Consider the following 21,982-nt stretch of genomic DNA (forward strand, 5'->3'; position numbering starts at 1 on the left):
GTGGCGCTCTGTGGTGCTTGGATGGGGGGAGGGTGGCGCTCTGCGGTGCTTGGCTGGGAGGAGGGGGGCGCTCTGCGGTGCTTGGATGGGAGGAGGGGGGCGCTCTGCGGTGCTTGGATGGAAGGAGGGTGGCGCTCTGTGGTGCTTGGATGGGAGGAGGGTGGCGCTTGGATGGGAGGAGGGTGGCGCTCTGTGGTGCTTGGATGGGAGGAGGGTGGCGCTCTGTGGTGCTTGGATGGGGGGAGGGTGGCGCTCCGTGGTGCTGGGATGGCGTCTGTCTTGGCTCCTGAGCCCCTCTGCTCTCCTGACTTCCCTGGTTGCTCCTGCGCCATGTGGTTGTTGTTGCTTTCTTATCTCGTTCGTAGGTTCCACGTTTTGTCCACGCCCCTTATACATTCCATTCCTTTGGGTGATCTCATACCTCCCATGTCCTTATCAATCACTTACACCCTGATGATACCCACATTAATATCTCCAGTCAAAGCTTCTTCCCTTGGCTTTTGAAGCCTGTGGGCCATCCAAGTGCATCCCCCCAGGCGGTGATTGACAGATCTACGTCTCCATCACTCCCCTTCTCAGAACCCTTATTGGCTCTGTGACCTGCAGGAGCATCTCACCTGGCACACAAGACCCTCCACGACCAGGCATCCATCAGCCTCATTTTCTAACATTATCTCTTTACAGTCCCTGCCTTTCATTGTCTATCACAATATTACCAAATATCCATCAGACTCTCCCATCCCCGGCCACACACACCTGTCATGGCTTGTCATTCTCCACTCTTTCTGCACCAAAGTGTCAGGATCTAGAAGGTGTGCTGCCCATAACATTGTTGCACAAAAAGAGTCTCACGGGAAAAGCCTTCCTACAGAGTGGGACATGCCAGAATCTTGGTGTGGAAGGACGTGGAGGTTGAGATAGCCCCCAGGGTCCCTTGTTTGTCACCCCCTCCTTTACAAGGGGATTTTCTCCCTCACTGAAAAAAGCTGTTGACGGCAGATAAGAGACTCCCACCCTTTCCCCATGTGAAACAGAGCTTCCATTGTCCGCAGTGGATTTCTGCTGTCTTAGACAATACGATCTCTCTCCGTTGCCCCCTGAGATAGAGTTCATTTTGGAGCCTGAAGGTTTTCCCTGTTTAATTGATGAGGAACTAATAAAACCTGCCCTGTTCCTTGGGCTACAGCCCTCTTGATGGGCAGGATCCTCATATCACTTTTACACACATATTAAATTGCAGCCCACAAGCCAAATCTTCTACTCTTTACGAACTTAATGGAAAGTTGGGGGCAGGGGGCGGGCAGGCAGAAGAAACAGGTAAGTGATGAACAAGAGCCACTGTGTGCCTGGAGTTATTGCATTTTCTTTGGGATCGTCTCAGAAAAATGCTCCTGGGCCTTATCTTAGAATAATAGATTTTGAATCAGAACGGTCCTCTGAGGTTATCAGCATCTCCTGCCCAAGGTAGAAATCTCATCCGCGGAGACCCTGGTGAATGGCTGCATCCAGCTTTTTCATACACTCATGGTGACACATCGCTCACTGTGGCTTGAGGCAGCTACTCATTATTAGAAATCAGAGCTGATGTTAGCCAGTGCCCACTTTATAGTTGGCTAAAAATATAATCTGTTTCTGGAAAAAGCTTCTGGATGGGACTCCAAATAAATTTTGTCCATATTCATTTCCCATGGATATACACAGACAGAGCTGGGTAATTCGATTTGAAAGACTCATGGAAGTGGAAGGGCTCTGAATTCGGTGCTCGTATACCCGAGTCTGCTTGGCAAGAATCAGCTGTAAACATTTTGTTCTATTGTCAGGCTAAATGTTGCAGTCAAGGTCCCCAATCACTTTTCAATGTGAGGATATCGGGGATGGCCGTTATTCCAATCTAGTAACTATTGATGGGAAAAGGAAGCCTCATGACAAAAAGATAATATAAATTCAATAATCTGTTTAAATGAATTTCTTTTCTAAACCACAATAGCATTTAATGAGCTTTAAAACTCACTGATAAGTACAGAACACTATTCATTTATCTAAAGTTAAGCCCTGATGCATAGATAGATTCTTCGATCTCTCGTGAAGATTTCTGAGATCTGCCCAGGCATCTGAGTTCAACAGGTGGGGAATTTATTACTGTGTTTGATTTTGGGTTTGGAAATTGGATCACTCTGGGAATATACTTTGTGAATGACTGATACTTTCTGTGACTTTTTCTTTTTCTTAACTTTAATAATGTTTCTGAGAATCACCTTTTTCAGCTGTGGACCTGCCCAGGTGTCAGTAAGCTGTTGGGTAAAACGAAATCAATCATGACGGCAACAAAGAATCTTAAGGCTTCCTGGGACTCAGAAGGTGCTGCAGGCAGCCATCTGACAGAGAGGTACGATCCAGGTTCAGGAGCTGGAACGCTGACTGATAACTGAGCCACCATCCCCTGTGTGGCCGTGTGCAATTTACTACACTGCACCGCTCCAGGCTTGGTTTTTCTCATCTGTGAAATGGGACCAATAATAGTATCTCTCTCATAGGGATGGGATGGGATGGTCTAGGTGGATTACTAGACCAAGCACAACATCCACAAATCCTATGTGCTATCTTGTCATTTTCTTTTCCATTTCCTTCTTCTTCCCCAGCATCATCACCACCATCACCACCATCATCATCATCCATACTCAAGGGGGGACACGTGGGCCATATTCATGGCTGTCTCCTGGCACGGGATAAATTGGGGCACCCGGAGCCTGAATGTTCTACATGAGGGGTCCCCTGAAGTGACAGTGAGTGGTTTGGATAACAGCTAATAAAAGAGCCCTGAAGCTCAAAAGACAAAAGACCAGACTCACTTGTAAAGCACTGTCCTCCATCACCAAGGCCAGAGGTCAGCAAACTTCCTACAAAAGGGCAGATGGTAAATACTTTCTGTTTTGCAGGTTGGATGGTCTCTGTGTGGCAGTTACATAATTCTGCGGCAGAGTGAAAGCAGCCGTGGACGGTGTGTAAATAGATGGGCATGGCTGTGTCCTTTATTTATGGACACAGACATGTGGATTTCATTTAATTTTCACATGTTATAAAACACTCTTCTTTTTTGGAATCATTTACAGTTTTTTAATTATGAAGACTGTAAAACTCACTCTTAGCTCATGGGATATATGAAAACAGGCAGCTGACAGTAGCTGGTCCACAGGTCAATCTGCAATGGAGTCAGTTTCCCACGACCGGTCTCTTCCATCCAAACCTGTGCTGATGTCCTTTCCTTATTCAGGTACTTGTGATGTTCTCCTGGAGACCCGTGGGGAGGGAGGGAGGGACACTCATTTTCATTATTTTTATCTTCAGAGTTGTCTTCTATTTTGATCATTGATCCATAAATGGTTTTACGATGTCTCTTAAATAGAATGTCTTTGCGTATATTAAACATAAACACAATTGAATACATAAATATAGAACGTATATAAGTTTAAAAAGAGATCCATATGAAGAAAGATATCCAGTAAGTGATAGCACACATGTACATGTATATGGTGAGACCAGGGAAGTGGTGCTCAAATCACTAAAGTTTGAGATATAAGGCATGGGAGAAAGTACTTTGGGAATGATGTGAATCCTTGTATCTTGGCTCGGTGCTTTATTAACTGCGTGATCTTAGGCAAGTTACTCCATGGCCTCTTCCAGTGGGGCTAATAACATTTACCCTCCCAAGTTACTCTGCAGTGTAAACGGAAGGTTCTAGGGACAGCACTCGGCATCCTCCAAGTCTACCATGTGTCCTACTTTCTTCTCTACCAACGCGGAGCTCTACTCTCTGCTACCTCCACCCCATGAGAAGTATCTGGAAAAGGCTGATCTCTAGTCACCTTTGAATTAGCAGATGTCTCTATGAAGTTTAATGAAAAGGCATTTGTACTGAACTGAGTAAGAGGCTAAGAGTTGGACCATCACTCTGGTGGGTCTGGGTCTGGGTCTTCCTAGTCCATTGCAGGCCTCTTACCTCCGGTCCAGTTTATAACTACGAGGGAGGTCAGCAATGCCTGTTTCTCCTGGAGTTTTAGACTGACGTGGGTGCCACGCTGGCCAAAACGTCAGAGTGGCCCTGATGGAGTCGCAGTTTGGGGCATCATATCACTCAGGCCCAGGTCCCGTAGGAGTGATCCTGAGCTGGAGCCCAGACTCACAACAGTTTAGGGAGTTTTATTTTATTTTACTTTTTAATTGAAGTACAGTTGATTTACAATATTGTGTTAGTTTCAAGTGTACACAGCAAAGTGATTCAGTTATACACACACACACACACACATGCACACATAAATGTAAATGTATATACTCTTTTTCAGATTATTTTCCATTATAGATTATCACAAGATATTGAATATAGTTCTCTGTGCTATACAGTAGGTCCTTGCTGGTTATCTATTTTATAGACAGTAGTGTGTATCTGTTCATCTGAAACTCCTAATTTATCCCTCCCCCCCTTTCCCCTTTGGTAACCATAAGTTTGTTTTCTATGTCTGTGAGTCTATTTCTGTTTGTAAATAAGTTCATTCATATCTTTTTTTTTTTTACATTCCACATATAAGTGATATCATATGGTATTTGTCTTTCTCCATCTGACTTACTTCACTTAGTGTGATAATCTCTAGGTCCATCCATGTTGCTGCAAATGGCAAAATTTCATTCTTTTTTATGGCTGAGTAGTATTCCATTATATATATATATATATATATATATATATATATATATATATATATATATATATATATATATATGCCACGTCTTCTTTATCCATTCATCTGTTGATAGCCACTTAGGTTGTTTCCATGTCTTCGCTATTATAAATAATGCTGCTATGAACATTGGGGTGCACATATCTTTTTGAATTAGAGTTTTCATCTAGGGAGGTTTGTAAGGAGGTGTCCTTACAGTCAAAGAAAGATAAAAGGAAAGTGGAGCCACTATGTCTCCTGGGCATAGAGAGCAAACGACCTCTTTGCTTCCTGGTGCAGGTATAACAAGCTGGGTCCTCAGGTGGGGGATGGACCTTTTGGGAGGAGAAAGGTCTGAAGCTGGAAACCTTTGGCCTCTGGGTCTCAGTTCCCCTCTCTCTGTCGCCCTCCTTTAGCCGAGGGATACCTACTGCCTGAGAGCATCTTTGGTTCTGGGGAATTAGAGGAGCCAGATTAGGAGACAGAATGGGGGGACTGGCTGTCGAGTGCCTTCTCGGGGTTCAATGGCTTCAAAAGGAACAGTCAAAGGGCATCTCCGTGAGTCCTTGTTTATGTGATGTAGTCCTTCCAGCAGAGAGGTCAGGCAGTGCTGGCTCAGGATAGAGCTTGTGTTGAGGGTTAAAGAGTGGGCATCTTACTTTCTCACCCCTCCACTTACAGCTGAATTACCTACAGTGCATCAGGGTGCGCTCAGATGTGGAGGTCTGGGCTACGTGAACTCCTGAGGGGAAGTGGAGTATCCCACAACCATACACGGGTACTACTTGCAACTCTGGAGTCTTGGGACTGAAGCAAATGCTCTCTTGGACTCTTCCCAGGAGGAATCAGAGAAGAATACCAAGAACCCTCAAGCTTGCCTCCCCGTGGACCCTGTCCTGACACCCCACACCCACACACCCCAGCCTCCAAAGCTTGTTGTCTCTAGCACTTACTTGACCCACTTGGCATTTGTTGTCTCATGCAGTCTCAAACTTTGCTATTAACCTGTCAACTATGTTATTCTTGCCCCTCCAAAAGTTTTGTAAGTTCTTTGAAGAAAGAGAAAGGAAATCAATATACGTATTGAGCAATTCCAGGTACCATGCTAAGTTCACTTTGCATGCGTCAGGTGGTTTGATCCACATACCAACTCTGGAATGTATTATTTATTTCTTCTAGTTGTGGAAATGAAGGCTCAGAGAATTTGCGACTTGCCTAAGGTCACATAGGCATGGCCATGATTTGGTACAGAACACCTGGCATGAACTCATGCGTATTGTTAGAGCTCATTAAGAAGTCACTGTCCTTAAAAACCAAACCAAACAAGGCCACTTTTTGGACAGGATGTAGTGGGGAATATTGGGCAACATAACAGGAGACGTGCGGTTTCTCCCTTTGCCTCTGAATTCAAACCTTTCTCTCTTGCTCCCTGAGATATATGATCTTTTGTGACAACACTGAGACCAGCTGTGTCAACATGACCAAGTTGTTTGCTACAGGGAAACTTTGCTGGGAAATATAATACTACAAACCTGTAAACAACTTCACTATTCTCTTATTGGTGACAACTGTCTGTTCACCTGGCCAAGCTCTTACTCTCAGCTAAGAGTTTACATATTAAGACTTGTCTCAGGAGTCTTGCTTTGCTGTGTCCATCGCTCCTAAACTATTTTATCACAAAATCTCCCCCGTCAGTTCCCTGTCTTGAAAGACTCAACCCAAGTGGTGTCTCTTGAGCCGAGACACCAAAGCCCTAGAAATAGCCCACTTCTAACTCTCCCCTTCCAAGACACGGCTAAGACGCAGCCAAGGTGATGTTCTTCCTTATGGCAGAGACTTAAAGTAGTTTTACTTTGTTTTAAAATCAGGATTTCTGGTGATATTTGGGGGCATTAAACCCTCAAGTTTTACATTCTTTACATCTTCAATGAGATGACAGCCTTGGGTTGGCTGGTTAGAATAATAGGCTCTGGGGGCTCCAGAAGTAACTATCTGAGAAGCACACAAGATGGGCAGTGATGGGGACTCCATCCGGTTTCCCCTTCATAAGTAGGCAAGGGCTGGTGGCTCCTGTGAGTGACCTGTCTTCTTCTTTGTTAAGAAGTCAAAGGCATAGCTTCTACTTTCTCGGAAGTGAGATATTATACACCTGAAGTACACCCTTTTAAAACAAGGTTTCTCTTGAGAAGTTCCTAGGTGTATAACTCAGGTATCTTTGTATAAAATTTGCACACTTTGTGGTTTAAAGGGATTGTGAGGGAAATCTTCGTACATCCAAGTCACTCACTTCTGCCACATAAACATTTTCACCGTCAAGGTTTTATAATGAGGTGGAAGTATACTTCTTGGGTATGGATGATTCTGGATGGGAATTTTTGAACAGAACCTCTTTATGTTGCTCTCATTATTATATTAGATGGTTTTAGTTGCTGGAACAAAGAAACCCTGACATAAGTAGTTTAAACAAAAGACAATTCATTATTCCACATAACCAGAGGTCTGGCTTCGTTCTAAGGCTGGAGCATGGTACCTGGGGCTGCTCCAGGCTTTGTGTCCAGATGTGACAAAAGGGAGGTGTCCTCCTTCATCTCATTCTTGGGAGTGACAGATTCCTTCTCAAAAGCGCCTTGGTATATGTCCCGTCATGTATCACTGGCCAGAATTGTGTCTGCTATTAAGCCAATCATTGGCAGGGGGATGGGATTACCAGAATTGGCTCAGACGAAGTGGGATCTACCCCCGGGAATGGGATCTCCTTCCCCTGAATGACACAGGGTAGATACTTATACAAAATAAGATTAGCAAGGAAGAAGGAGAAACAGACACAGCTTGGGTAACGAACGGAGTCTACTAAATATATGTATTACAGGTGCTGTAACTTCTCATTTGTTGTTAGCTTTCTAAGATGATGGCAGAGAAGAGGATTAGTTAAAAGTAGCAAACATAAATTAGGTGCTGAGATATTTTCCAGAGGAAAGGTATCAAAGACACTAAATAATAACTATCTACCAAATCAGGGAGTTCTAGAGTACAGAGAAGATGGTGTCTTCCCTGGTGGCCCCCAAAGACCTATAGGAAGGGCAGGGCTGGAGACAAATCAGATTATAACCAACTAAGTGGATATAATCCTCATGCAGCTGCCCTGAGACTGAGCCACCTCCAGTGCTGCTTCTTTCTCAAAATTCTATACAAAGCTACTCTCACTCTTCACTTGTTTAAGACCCCAGAAGAGGGTTAGCAAGCCAAGAACCAGAGAAGACGCTGTAGGCTTCTCCAATTCCTGTTTTTTGCTCTTAGAATAAATAAAGATGGGAAGGAGAAGAAACAGTAAAAATCTTTCTCAAGATGCCAGGGGCTGTCGCCTTTGTTCTTAGTTTGGTCCCCAAATGGCCTGGTACAAAACTGCCCATTGCCCAAGGAAACTATTATGAACCTAATTAAGGGTTTTGCAATTCACACCATGTACCTCCATCCCTATGGTACTTAGAGAGTATTCCCAGCAGATGTTCAATTCCACGGCGAAGGTGATTATTCCTTTGACCCTTGTGTTCTGTCGCCGATGCCTAGAATGACTCTACACCCAGGCTGGTCACTAATCTTACTGAAATGTGTGATGTGACATCTATATGTTTGTCTCTGGCTTGTATCAACGTTATACATTTTTATGGCATTTTCTGCTTTTTAAAGCATCTTCATGTTTCATAAGAGAGTCACAAAATCTCCTGAGGTGAGATAGCTATCTAGCTTTATATACACAGATACTGAGTTCAGAGAGCTACATGACTGTCCCCAGAACTTGGAACTGGGCGGCGAGAAGTGAACCTGGGTCTAATCTTCTGACCACAGTCTTGGCGCCCTAGACTGTATATGGGTCGTTTGCTTATTTGACTTCCACTGTGAGTAGAACCTGTGCTCCTACTTACAAGATGAGGTAAAGGTAGGTAGGCTGGGAGGACCAGGTGGTAGGAAGAGGCAGAGGAGAAAGAGGATTTGAGGATATAGGATTCCTTTGGGGTCTTTGAACCTTCCAAACATTCCGGACACAGAAAATGTCTCTTACCTATGCCCCAGGCTAGGGGATGGCTGAGTCCGACCGCTTATGTAGCTTCCTCATTTACCACTCAACACTTTTTAAATAAGTGAAGCCAAGTTAAGAAATTTCAGAAAAAGTTTTGAAGGAAAAAGCAGTCTTCCAAAGTCAGTCGAGGAACTACCAAGAGCTCTTAGGATGGTGGTAATTGCCAAACTTGGAATCTCTCCACAGGTTCTGCAGAAACCGCACAGAGCGAGAAGGAGGGCGCATGATGGGACCTGTAACGCATGTCTACAGCACACCTGAAAGACAGGGAACACGGCAACCCTCAGTAAGTAAGGAACAGACATCTGAAGCCCAGGGGGGCGGTGCTGGAGCCCTCAGCACCGCGGGGAGGGATGGAGACTGTGCAGAACAGAGGAGGTGCCTCTGGGTCCCAGCGGTGCAAGGACTCAGATAAAATCGCGCTTAGAGGGTGAGAGACACACCTGGGCGGGGAAATGTTAGACTGCAGCGCCACCTCCACTCATGGCTAGGTCTTTCTGACAAGCTGCCCCCATCCGCATGCTGACCAGGGCCTCTCCAGCCGCCAGCCATCTCATTAGCTTGCAAACTTCTCTCCTATCACTCAGGAGATTCCCAGTGTCTTAGAAGCTCTTGTATCAGGAACTGGAGACTAAGAGGAAATATTATAACAAAAGATGCTCCTATCACTCCTGTCAATCAGGAAATTGAAAGGGTTTTGGAAGCTCTGTGCCAGAAGAGGCCACCCCAAAACGCGTCCCTTTGGCGTGATGGCTGAAGGTGATCCAGACCCAGTAGACTCAGGAAGAACTTTGACCTCTCCCTTAACTGACTAAAATATTTTAGACAGAGGACTTGGTCCAGAATAAGAACTATTACCAGAGATGATGTTTTTAATCTGGAAAACTTTCCTGCATGACAGGGTAAACATCTAATTACCAAACATCTGCGCTTAGCTTCCTGTGAATTGCCCTGAATTGCCCTGAATGACCCCTTTGATCGTAGCCCCCATCTCATTCCTTTTTGACGCGTCAACCTCAATTGCCGACTGCCTTTGGGTCTCGTATTTTTATGAGACTCCTGTATGTACAAAATTAAATTTGTTTTTCTCCTGTTAATCTGTCTTGGGTCAATTTGATTATTATATCAGCAAAAAAACCTAGAAAAGAAGGAAAAAATTTTCCACCCCTACAGAGACCAAATGTATATTTCTTATTATATCATAGTATCACAAAGGCACTATGCAAATAAATTTTAAAACCTAGATGAAATGGAGAATTCCCTGGGAAAATGCAATTTACCAAAACTGATTTCAATAGAGAAACTCTTAAACAGACTAATTTCCATCAAAGAAATACAGAAGGTCATCCAAGAACCACACCATTGAAAAAAAACTCACCAAACCCAGATGATTTCAAAGGTGATTTCTATCAAGACTTGAAAGACCAATATTATACCAATTTTTTCAGAGCTTAAAAAGAATGACTTTCAAATTATTTTTATGAAACAATACAGTATTGCTATACAATAAATGTGCTAAAGAGATCATAAAAAGAGGAAACTGCAGACTATTCTCACTTATGAATATCTAGGCAAAATCGCAAATAGTAGCAGAAAGAATTTAATATCATGTTAAGAAAATAACACATTATGACCAAGTGAAATTTATTTTAAGAACGCAAAAATGGTTTAATATTAGAAAATTGATTAATATAGTTCACCATATTAAATAATATAGGAAAATCTTGCAAGTCTGTGGATGGATATAGGCCTTCAACACAAACCAAGAACTATTCCTTATAATAAAATAGTTCACTGGTGGGAAGCAGCAGCACAGCACAGGGAGATCAGCTCGGTGCTTTGCGATGACCTAGAGGGGTGGGATAGGGAGGATGGGAGGGAGGGTCAAGAGGGAGGGGATATGGGGACGTGTATATGCACATGGCTGATGTGCTTTGTTGTGCAACAGAAACTAACAGAGTATTGTGAAGCAATTATACTCCAATAAAGATCTATTAAAATAAATCAATAAATAAAATAAAACGTAAAAAAAAAAGACCACACAGTAAAATAGTAATGGATGGACACTTCTTTAACGTGTGTGTGTGTGTGTGTGTGTGTGTACCATTACATTACCAGGTGTATCATTACACCTTGGGCCTAAAGCCACGTCACTGGTAGAACAATAGAGGCTTTTCCATCATGTCAGGAACAAGGAGAGATGTCCTACATGTCCACTGCCATGCGATGCTGTATTGAAAGGATTAGCCTGACAAGTTGGACAACACAAAATTTAAAAAATTTTTTAAATGTAGAAAAATGCCATAACACGTGACAAATTGGGAGAATATATTTACAATATATTTCCTAGATGCTGGAGTGATCACTCTAGAACTCTTAGAAATTGAGAGGGACACAAGATTGGAAACCTGATAGAAAAAATTGAGCAGGTAATGGACAGGCAGTTCACAGAAAAATAGATGTAAATGACTCTTATAAAGATGTTCAACTTCGGACTTCCCTGGTGGTGCAGTGGTTAAGACTCCGCCTGCCAATGCAGGGGACACGGGTTCGATCCCTGGTCCAGGAAGATCCCACATGCCACGGAGCAACTAAGCCCGTGCGCCACAACTACTGAGCCTGCCAGCCACAGCTACTGAAGCCCACGTACCTGGAACCCATGCTCCGCAACAGAAGAAGCCACCGCAATGAGAAGGCCACGCACCGCAATGAAGAGTAGCCCCCACTCGCCGCAACTAGAGAAAGACCGCGCGCAGCAACGAAGACCCAACGCAGCCAAAAATAAATAACCAAGTAAACAAATTTATTTTTTAAAAAAAGATGTTCAAATTTACTGTAAAAAGAAGAATGCAAATTAAAACCACATTGAGATATCATTTCTCACCTATGAGTATGGCAAAAGTTCAAAGGCTTAACAGCATGCTGCTGGCCCCAGTGTGGGGAATGGGCACTCCCATCCGGTGATGGCAGGTGTGCAAAATGGGGCGGCCCCTGTGGGTGGGAAATAGCAAACCAAGCATCATATGCATTTAACCTTTGACCGGCAATCCCATTTCTAGAAATTTCCCCTGAAAACATATCCTCACAAATTTAAAACACTATATGCAGAAAGTTATTTATTACAGGTATTTGTCATGGCAAAATACTAGAAACAGTATTAGAACCAAATCAGTGTGGGATGACTTCCTGGTGATATTCATACTCATTTAAAATTCATCTTTTTGTTTCCTTTTCAAAATAATACATGGACATAGTTTAAAAGTGAAATAATACTTTTAAAAATCAGAATTTATGACAAAAAGAGCAATCTCCTTCCCATTTCTCAGTCCTGCTCCCCAGATGCAACCCCTCTTAAGTCTTCTGGCTGTGGCTTGAGGTGTTCAACTCCATGATTCTAAGTACCCGCGTGTATTATCAATTTTAGGCATTGTCACAGACCTGTCAGTGCCTCACCCATGTCCCTTGGCCTTAGTCCTTCAGGGCAGCTGGTCTGCTTCTAGTTGCTGATGTGTCATCTCTTTGCCTGGAGACTTGCTTCAAAGACCACCCTGCCTGTGCACAGGGCAGGCCAGAAGTGCTGAGGAATCCCCCAGAAGTAGCCCCCAACCTGATGGGACTTGGTGTATAAAGGCCCTCACTCCCTCGCTGCTGGTGGACCTCACTCTGGGGCGTGCACTAGCCACCCCCAGAGCTTCTCTGTGGGATTAAGATCTAGTTGCTCTGGGACTTCCCTGATGGTGCAGTGGTTAAGAATCCGCCTGCCAATGCAGTGAACATGGGTTCGAGTCCTGGTCCGGGAAGATCCCACATGCCACGGAGCAACGAAGCACGTGCGCCACAACTACTGAGCCTGTGCTCTAGAGCCCGCGAGCCACAACTACTAAAGCCTGTACACCTAGACCCTGTGCTCTGCAACAAGAGAAGCCACTGCAATGAGAAGCCCGCGCACCGCAAGGAAGAGTAGCCCCCGCTCGCCACAACTAGAGAAAGCCCATGCACAGCAGCAATGACCCAATGCAGCCAAAAATAAATAAATAAATAAATAAATAAATTAATTAATTTTAAAAAATTTAAAAAATGTATTTGCTCTGGTGGACTCTGGTTGATCACACACCGTTTTTTTTCTTCTTTTTTCTTTTTTTTCTGGCCACACCCCGACCAGGGATGGAACCTGTGCCCCCTGCAGTGGAAGCACGAAGTGTTAACCACTGGACCACCAGGGAAGCCCTGATCATACACCTTTATCAGTGGCCTCATTGTTCTACTTATTTCTCTATGGTGTTTTTTGTTTCTCCCAAGTAAGGTTTTTTTTCCTTAAAAAAAGAAAAACACATATATACCATTTTTATTGTGGTAAAGTATACATAACATAAAACATCACTTTAACCAGTTTTAAGTGTGCAAGTCAGCAGCATTCAGTACATTCATGTTGCTGTGTAATCATCACCACTATCCATCTCCAGAATTTTTCATCATCCTAAACTGAAATTCTGTGTCCATTAAACACTAACTCCTTATTACCCCCATCCCCCCTAAACCCCCGGTAACCACTTCAAGTAAGCTTTTGGACTAACTCTTTTGTGAGGGTCTGCTTCTGGAGAAACTCAAGCTGAGCCAGACATGGACTATGGATTTCACATCATGGTAATTCATTCATTGTTTTATTCAATCAATTAGGTATCTACTGTGTGGCACGCACTATTCTGTAAGGTTTATATTATATGTGATTAGGAAATGTTATAAAGGCAAATAAAGCAGAGTAAGATGATAAGGGTGCTGTAGGTCGGGGGAGCATTATTTTAGATATCTTGGGCAAAAGAAGTGAGATTTAAGCAGAGACTTGAGTAAAATACGGGAGTGGGCTGCCATGCCTTGTTTGGGGAACAGTGTCCTAGGCAGAGGGAACTGCCAGTGCAAGAGCCCCGAGGCAGGAATAAACTTGGATGAGGATTTAGCTCTCCTCCCCCTCCCACCTGCACATGTACACGTCCCCTTCAGTCTTCTCAATATTAAATTGTCTAGAATGTGTTACGTCACACATTCTAGATAAACTAGTAGTTGGTCATTACCTTACTAAGATCATGCAAATACTGTTCACTGCTAAGCCACATGCTGTATTATGGTTATATTTTTGCACTTATACATCCTTTTGTTTTGTTTTTCCTAGAGTTAGAAATTCTTTTCATTTACTTTATTTAGTATTGATCAGGATTTGCTCAGAAAAGCAAACCAATGGTTTTGTTTTTTGTTTTTTTCACCACGGCAGTGAAGGCCCAGAATACTAACCACTAAGCCACCAGGGGACTCCCTGAACTGTAACAGTTTTTTTGTTGTTGTTGTTCTACTTTTACTCCTGGATCTCTTTCTCCAGAAGCTTTCTGTTTTCTGCTCCCTTCTTTGCGCATGGCACTTGACTGTTGTCTTGGGGCTTTTTTTCAGTTGCTCTGATGTCTCACTGGTTTCCTGGATCTGGTCTTCTTTCTTGGCTTACTCCCTGCCTGCCTCTTCCCCTGAGTTTGTTTTATGTATATATGTATGTGTCTCTGTGTGTGTGTATGCATGTATGTGTGTATGCATGTATGCACACGTGTATGCACGTATGCATGTGTGCATGCACATATGCACGTGTGTGCACGTATTGTGTGTATGCATGTATGCATGTGTGTATGTGTGTATGCACATATTGTGTGTGCGTGTGTGTGTGCACGTATGCATGTGTGTGTTTGTGTGTGTGTGCATGTGTGTGCATGTATGCATGTGTGTGTTTGTATGCATATATGCATGTGTGTGTATTTATATGTGTGTATGTGTGCACATATACTTTATTCCTGAAACTCCTCTTCTGGTACCTCCTAGGAAATAATGCATGGGAGATAGAACACTTACTCTCATGCCTGAAAATGTCTCAAACTTGGTTGATGGTTACGTGTTTAATTTTGATTGACAATTGAAAATCATATTTTCCCCCAGAACTTCCAAGGCCTTCGAACATCTGGTATTGTTCTTGAGAAATCCAATGACATTCGGATCCTCATTTCATCATATATAACCTTCCTTTCTCCCTCCCTCTCCCTCCTCCTCTGCTTCCTCCTCATTCTTTTCCTTTCTCTATCTCTCTCCCTTTCTTTCAACTATCATTTTTATCCTGATTGTGAAATTTCATAATTAGGGTTTCCTGCTCTGGGCCTTTTTTTTGTACATTGCATTGGTTATTAAATGGGCCCTGTTAATCTGTCCAGATTGAAATTTTCCTATACTATTTCCTTTATGTCTTTGTTATTATCTTCCCATCCATTTCCTCCCTGTTTTCGTTTTATGGAACTTCTTCTACTAGTTAAGCACTGGACGCCCTGAACTGCTCGTTGAATTCTCCTATCAGCTTATCTATAGCTCATTTGTTTGTTTCTTCTCTTCCTGTTGCTTTTTAAAAGTACTTTCTGGGATATTTACTTGATTTAATTGAATCTTCCACTAATTTTTTAACATTTTAACATTCATTATTTTAATTTTGTTTCTTAAAGAGCTTTCTTATTCTCTAATTGCCCCATCTTGGTATTAGAGCATTCTGTTCTTGTTTCATGAGAATAGTGTCGTTCTATGTCTCTAAAGATACTGATGGTCTTTGGAAATTTTCTTCTGTTCTCCATATTTTCTCTATTTCCTGATTTTAAAAAAATCTTTTTTTGTTTTCTTTTGATCTTTATGTTGAATGCTTTCTTTAAAAACCTATTGATACTTTGCTGTCTGTCAATGTTTCAGAATAGAGGACTTGAGCTGATGTGAAGCTCTCTGACTGTGATGGGGCAATGCCTCCCAGGCTGTGCTATTAGGGGATGGGGGTGGTCATGGGCTTTTTCATGGGGAGACTCTCCATTTACTCTGGGCTATCTGCTTGTTAACAGAGAATTCTGTTTCTTGAGAGAATATTGTCTGACCTCCTGCCTTGGGATATGTATCTATCTGGTTGTTGGCATTTGGAGCCTGCGACTGGAAGGGGGTGATGGGGAGTGAGGAGGGGTGAAGTTTCTTTGCTCTGTAGACAGACATCATTCATTTTCTTTCCTTAGCCTCATAGCTCAGCCACGCCTGCCAATGTGCCTCAAGTGCCTTTTTCTGAAGTCCATCCTTCAGGGTGGGAGGGGTGCTACAGACTGAACGTTTGTGTCCCCACCAGACTCATAGGCTGAAGCCCGATGCCAGTGTGATGATATTTGGAGGTGGGGCCTTTGGGAGTTGATTAGTATTAGATGAGGCGATGAGGGTGGACCCCCATGATGGGATTAGTGATTTTATAAGATCAAAGAGCCGCCCTCCCTCCTGGCATCTGAGGATAGAGCAAGAAGGTAGCCATCTGCAACAGGACCATGAAGTGGCCACACCTTGATCTTGGGCTTCCCAGCCTCCAGAACTGAGAGATAAATGTTTGCCATTGAAGCGTCCAGTCTAGGGTATTTTGTGATAGCAGCCTGAGCTGACTAGGAAAAGGAGTTGTTCTTTGCCTGTGCAGGGTACGAGAAGGGGACCTGGGGGCTTGATTATTCTGTAGAAAGTGTCCAGACAGTTCTGTTTTCAGCCTCTGTCCTTGCCTATCTTCCCCAGAATGCAGCGCCTCCACCCCGGGACGGCGGGTCCTTCATCGGCCCCGTGCGCTAACGGTCCACCCTCTCCCCACCCTCTGACTTCCAGAATCGTGTTGATGCTGTGGCTTCCCCTCCTCTCCCTGTCTTTGCGGAGCGACCCTTTTGTTATTCCTTTACGTAACATTTCTGGTATTTCAGGCGGGAGCAGATATAAGTGTTTACGCTCATTCCCCATATTTACCTGAAGGTTCTCCTCTTTTGCTGGGCTGGTTGCACCGGCCGTTGGTGGCTACTGCATTGTCCACACCTCAGGCTGCCCTCCTGGAGACTGTGCGCAGGGATGTAGGAATGCAGGGATACTAGCTGTGGCAGGAACGAGGCGACGTTTAAGCATGAGCCCTGGTCTGAGCTACAGCTGTTGAGCATTTACTCTAACTCATATTAGCTGTGTGTCCTTGGACAAGTCACATCCTCTCTGTGTTTCACCTGTGAAATGGGTGTTATAACAACACTTACCTGAAAGGTCAGCTAGATAGTGCCTGTAAAACACTTTGCTGCTTCCAGCACAGAGTAAGGGCTCAATAAATTGGAGCAATCGTTATTATTATTAATATAATTAACATACTATCATATTTCTCAGAGATAAGAACATCTCTGTATTATCATCATTACATCTGAGATTAGACCAGATAAGAACAAGACCCAACTATTATAAAGAAAAGTCCAAATGATTTCCACCACGTTATGTATTTAATTGTTTGTTTATAATTATTTTATTATTTATCATTTTATTATGTTATTTTATTCTTCGCTATTTATTTATGTATCTAGTTATTTATGAAGCACCTACTACGTAGCTGGTGCTATATACTGTAAGCCCCATGGGAACCAGACCACAGAAGTGTGAAAGTGCAGACTCTGTCTTTAGGGAGCTTACATTTCAGCCAGAGAGAATAGTTAAAGAACAGCTAAATATTGAGTCATTAATTACTGGCTGAAGTGAAACAGGGATGAGCAAGGAGATGGTATGGGGGTTAGATGAGGGGAAACGTGGCTTGGGGGAAGATGTGGAATTGGTCTGGGCTTGGAGGATGAGGCAGGGCCAGATGCACCAAAGGAAGGACAGGGTCAGAAGCAATAGGAACCCCTTTCCCCCATCCAGAGAGGGAGGGGAAGCTTTGTGTTTGCAGATCACAGTGAGAAGGGGGGGACAGGGGCAGCAGAGGTGGGGTGTAAGGTTGGACGTTGAGGTGTAATCAGATTGTGAGCGGCTTAGAAAGAGGGGCGGAGGGGCTGGCATTTAACGTGGCAGACACTGGCTCTCTGGGCAGGAGGATGGCGGGGCGGATGGTGCAGCAGGTCCCTGGGGCTTTACTCCGGTCCCCATCTCACCCTCAGCAGAAGGAGAACTCAGAGGGAAAGTTTCCAAACTGGCCTGAGAAGCTGAGTGATGGGATGAATGAAAAATTGATGTGGGTCATAAATATTGTAGGAGAGAATGCACCAGATTCCCTTAAGGGTAAAGTTCAGGGAGAAACCTACTGCTGCGGAGGGAAAGGGTTCCGTGGGCGAGAGAGGGGGAGGGAGGGGGATGCCCATCGGGGGTTCCGCGGTGCCACTCCCAGTATCCGGGGCCCCCGGGTCCTTGGAGAAGCTGCTGCTGCTCAGCGGTGCTCCTGATGGAACAGAACGGCCAGTGTCCATTTGGTGAAGGGCGTGGGGGCAGAGATGCTCCGTCTCCCTCAGCCTCAAGGCTGCTGCTCTGGATTCCTTTCAGCTTCCTCAGGGGGCGATGCAGATGTGACCCCAGAGAAGCTGAGGTCTCTGCTTAGCTCGCTGATGCTGGCTGACATTGGATAGCCCTCCTTTTCCACCAGCCCCACAAGCTCTTCCTCACAAGGCTCTCCATGGGGTCTGGGTGGAGTCCGCAAGTCTCTGTGACCCTAGGTGGTCCCCTAGAGGTCAGAGTTCCCGGGCTCTGAGTCATTTTTCTGATTTCCTCTTTGCTCCACATGCACCTCGGAGCACTGGTGCAAAGATCTTGGTGATGAGTCTCTGCATCCAAATACCTGCTGGTGAACTTTCTTCCGAGAAGGAGCACAGACAGTAAAAGGAGGGAGGCGGAGCCTTAATGCTGGCTCAGGGGGTCAGCCCCCCTGCCCGCATCCCTAGTGGCTTCTCATCACCTGTCTCTGGTGGTTTATTTCAGGAACACTTGAGATGGGTGTGTAGTGTGAGGGGAATAGTTACAAGCAACCAAGGCAGGGGTGGGGAGCAAGAACAGTCTTGCTGGGTGGTGGGCTGATAAACGTTCACCAGCTCTTGGGAGTAGGGGTAGGGGAGGCACCTTGACTGGCAACGTCTGCTGATTTCTGTGTGTTAACACTCTCACTGTGACCCAGGTCATGTCACCAACAGGATGCCAGGAGGCTAACACAGTTCCCCAAGATGTAGCAATAGACTCACCCAAGCTGGTAGGCACATGCCTGGTCCCACTGTCTTTGGAAACTTAGAAACCTGAGTTGCCATCATGCTTTCTACCATCAGCCACAGCGAGACTGGGTATCTTGCCTCCCTGTCCCTAAGGTGGCCAAGAGTTTGCCTTTCTCTGGACCCACGGTAGGTCATCATGGTTGAAATTAGAAACTAGAAACTCAGGGGAGCTTTGGAGAGTCCCTCTGGGCTCACTGACTGCTGATGGCATAAGAGTCAGATGCAGGAAGGAGGGAGGGGCTGGTAGGAACCCCTGCAGTTGCCCCAGAGACTGAGGGATGGGCTGGCTGGCAACTGGTCCAGCTCTCCCTGCCTACCAGGGGTGTAGTTGGCAGTGCCTCCCACTGGCTGAAAGGTTTCTGATACCCCTGCCAGCCCTCTGAGTCTGTGTTGATGACAGCTACCACCTACCCAGCTCCATTACGGGTCAAGCACTGTGCTGGCTGCAATGTAGACCTCATCTCGGTCAGTCTCACAGCCACCCTAGGAGGTAAGCGTCATCTTGACCCCCACTTTACACACAGAAACCGAGGCTTGGATTAAATAACGTGCCCGAGGTGATACAGTTGGTAAGTAGCAGAGCTGGTTCTGTTTGACAAGAACTTGCCTTCCCAGCCATAATACATCTCACCAAATGCAAGGTCTAGGCCTTTTTTGGAGCTCTGGACAGTCAGGTAACGTGGACATATCCCCCGCCAATTCTTATGTCTGGTTCTCTGCAGCAGAAACTCACAAGACTTCGTCGAACTGCCACTCCGGGGCCAGATTGCCATGTTCAACCCACCCAAGGTCATTTCCATCTCCAGTCCTGTGGCAGTCAGGGAGGCTTGTGGACCCTGAAGATGGAGACAAAGTCAGGCAGTGTCTCCCTCTGTCACGGGAGCAAATTAAGTTCTGCCAAAGATGGAGAAAGGAAGCGCCCCCAGGAGCAGTGGGTCTCCGCGTGGCTGGTGAGAGCAGAGGCTCGTAGCTCTCACCGCAGAGCGCAGGCGCGTTCTAGAAGGCTGGCAGGAAGACATGAGCGCACAGAGTAACTAATGCACGATAAGCTACAGTCTTGTGAGCTGTGAGATGCCGTCGGGAGTCATGTCACGATGGCAGAAGACCTTAATGACTGAGGAAGAATTAGGGGCCTAAGCAGAGCCAACTGAAGCATATCAGGGGGTCTCCCCCAATTGGGGGAAGAGGCAGTTTCAAGCAGCCGATGCTGATTATGTAAACAGAAGGCTCCATACCCCGGAAAAGGTGACTTCATCAAGCTTTCCTTGCTTGATTGACACATCCCATGAATTCTGAGACTACGAGGCATAATCTGGTACCTCCTTGTCTTTTTAGCACCCTCCCCTCTACCACATCAGACACATTACTCATTTCCCATCCTCTGTGTCTTTGCTCACCGACTGTTCTCCCTGGAATAACCATCCCCAACCCCTTGGGTACAAACCTTCACACTTCCTTCAAGACGCAGCCCGAACGCTGTCTCCCTTGGTTCTGATTTCCTCCCCACTCCCTCCATCCCCTGTTGGAAGAGTTCTCCCCCACCCGCATTCTCTTAGCAGATTTTCTTTTTTAAAAAATAATATCACCTTCTCATCAGTATCACATTTATGTGTAAGGAAGCTTCTCGAGAGCACGACCGAAGTACAGTTTACTGCTGCACCCACCACGTGTCTGGCTTGGTGCCTGGCACATAAGAAGGACTCAGAAGATACTTGTTGAGTAAGATTTTAAATTTTATTTTGGGGGTGATCCTACCCACCGAAACTTAAACCCGGGCCATGACCTGAACGGGTGATTCTACAGGACTTTCTGCTCCCATTACGAGGATTACCCATCAGCCCTTTGTGAATTTGATGATTATGCATTCATTCCCAAATACGTGCTCATCCTTAGATGATCCAATAAAATCTAATTTATTAATCTGTAAAATTGAGACCCAGACACACCATGACCATTGGTAATCCTACCACAGAAAAACACACAGAAAGCACAGCCTAATACAGAATCATGTTCCCAGTTAACCTTCTGAGTGTCAAATCTTTCATAAAACTTTTGCATTAGATGCAAGAGTGTCAATTAGACAAGGAAATTCTGCGGTAATACGTTCAGTGCCACACTTCAAAATGATTAAGCGCAGAGTCTAGCCATGGAGGGGATCCCAGACTTTTCAATGTGGAGTTGTGTGTAATTTCAAGTACCTTTTCTTGGTCTGCCTTGTAAAAATTGCCTCTGTTGGCTTTAATTTCCACTCAGCTGAGTCGCAGGGAAGGAGAGGGATGAGTATGCAAAGTTACAAAGGGAGCATCTGACATCAAACAGAGGGAAACGCAGCGCCTCCAGTGGAAAGAGGTAAAGGAACCCAGGGCTTCTTATCACGGTGCCCGAGGCCCAAAGAGTGATGGGCAAACTCAAGGACAGAGAGAGAAGCAAATCACCTGCCTGTGCCCGGCAACCTCGGCAGCCCCAGAACACCTCCTTCAACAAGCCTGGTGGGGCCACCAGCTCTGAGTCTGTGCCTGCTCCAGCCTCCAGACCACACAGCCCAGGAGCCCAGCACCCCGTGTTAGTATTTGCAAGCAGATCAGCTGATCCTTGCAGCGCCTGGAGGGGAGAGACTCACCCCACCTCTTCCTGGGCTTGACATTGGATTTGAGCCTCAGGATGAGGGAGGAGGTTGAAGATGCTTGGTCCATCTCCCCTCATCCCACCCTGAAGGTCACCTGCAGCTTGGTAGACACGGCTTGAATGTGCTGATGGCCTCTGCCTCAGCCTCCCATTGCTGCACAGAGAACCATCACAGAGGTAGCAGCTTAAGACAACACACGTCTCTTCTCTCACAGTCCCCGTGGGTCCGGAGTTGGCTCAGCTCAGCTCAGCTGGGTCCTCTGCTCGGCATCTTCCAGGCTGCTATCCAGGTGTCAGCTGGGATTGTGATCTCATCTGAAGCTGGGGTCCTCTCCTAAACTTACCGCTTGTTGGCAGTATCCAGTTCCTCGTGGTTGTGGTTATAGGGCTGAGGTCCCCATTTTTTTTTTGCTGACTGTTGGCTGGGGTCACTCTCAGCTCCTGGAGACTACCCTCCGGACCTCAACATGGTAGTTTGCTTTTTCAAGCCAATGGGA

The 21,982-nt window shown here is 45.3% G+C and overlaps 1 long non-coding RNA gene across 1 annotated transcript; it reads left to right on the forward strand.

The window, feature by feature from the left end:
- Positions 1 to 202: 202 nt before the first annotated feature.
- On the forward strand, positions 203 to 12,784 carry LOC309651535. The gene is made up of 3 exons (XR_014258213.1): positions 203 to 2,386; positions 8,974 to 9,073; positions 9,375 to 12,784. It is a non-coding gene; the product is annotated as an uncharacterized lncRNA (long non-coding RNA).
- The last annotated feature ends 9,198 nt before the right edge of the window (positions 12,785 to 21,982 follow it).

The sequence above is a fragment of the Balaenoptera physalus genome, assembly GCF_965194825.1.
Source record: "Balaenoptera physalus genome assembly, chromosome: 21".
Lineage (NCBI taxonomy): Eukaryota > Metazoa > Chordata > Mammalia > Artiodactyla > Balaenopteridae > Balaenoptera > Balaenoptera physalus.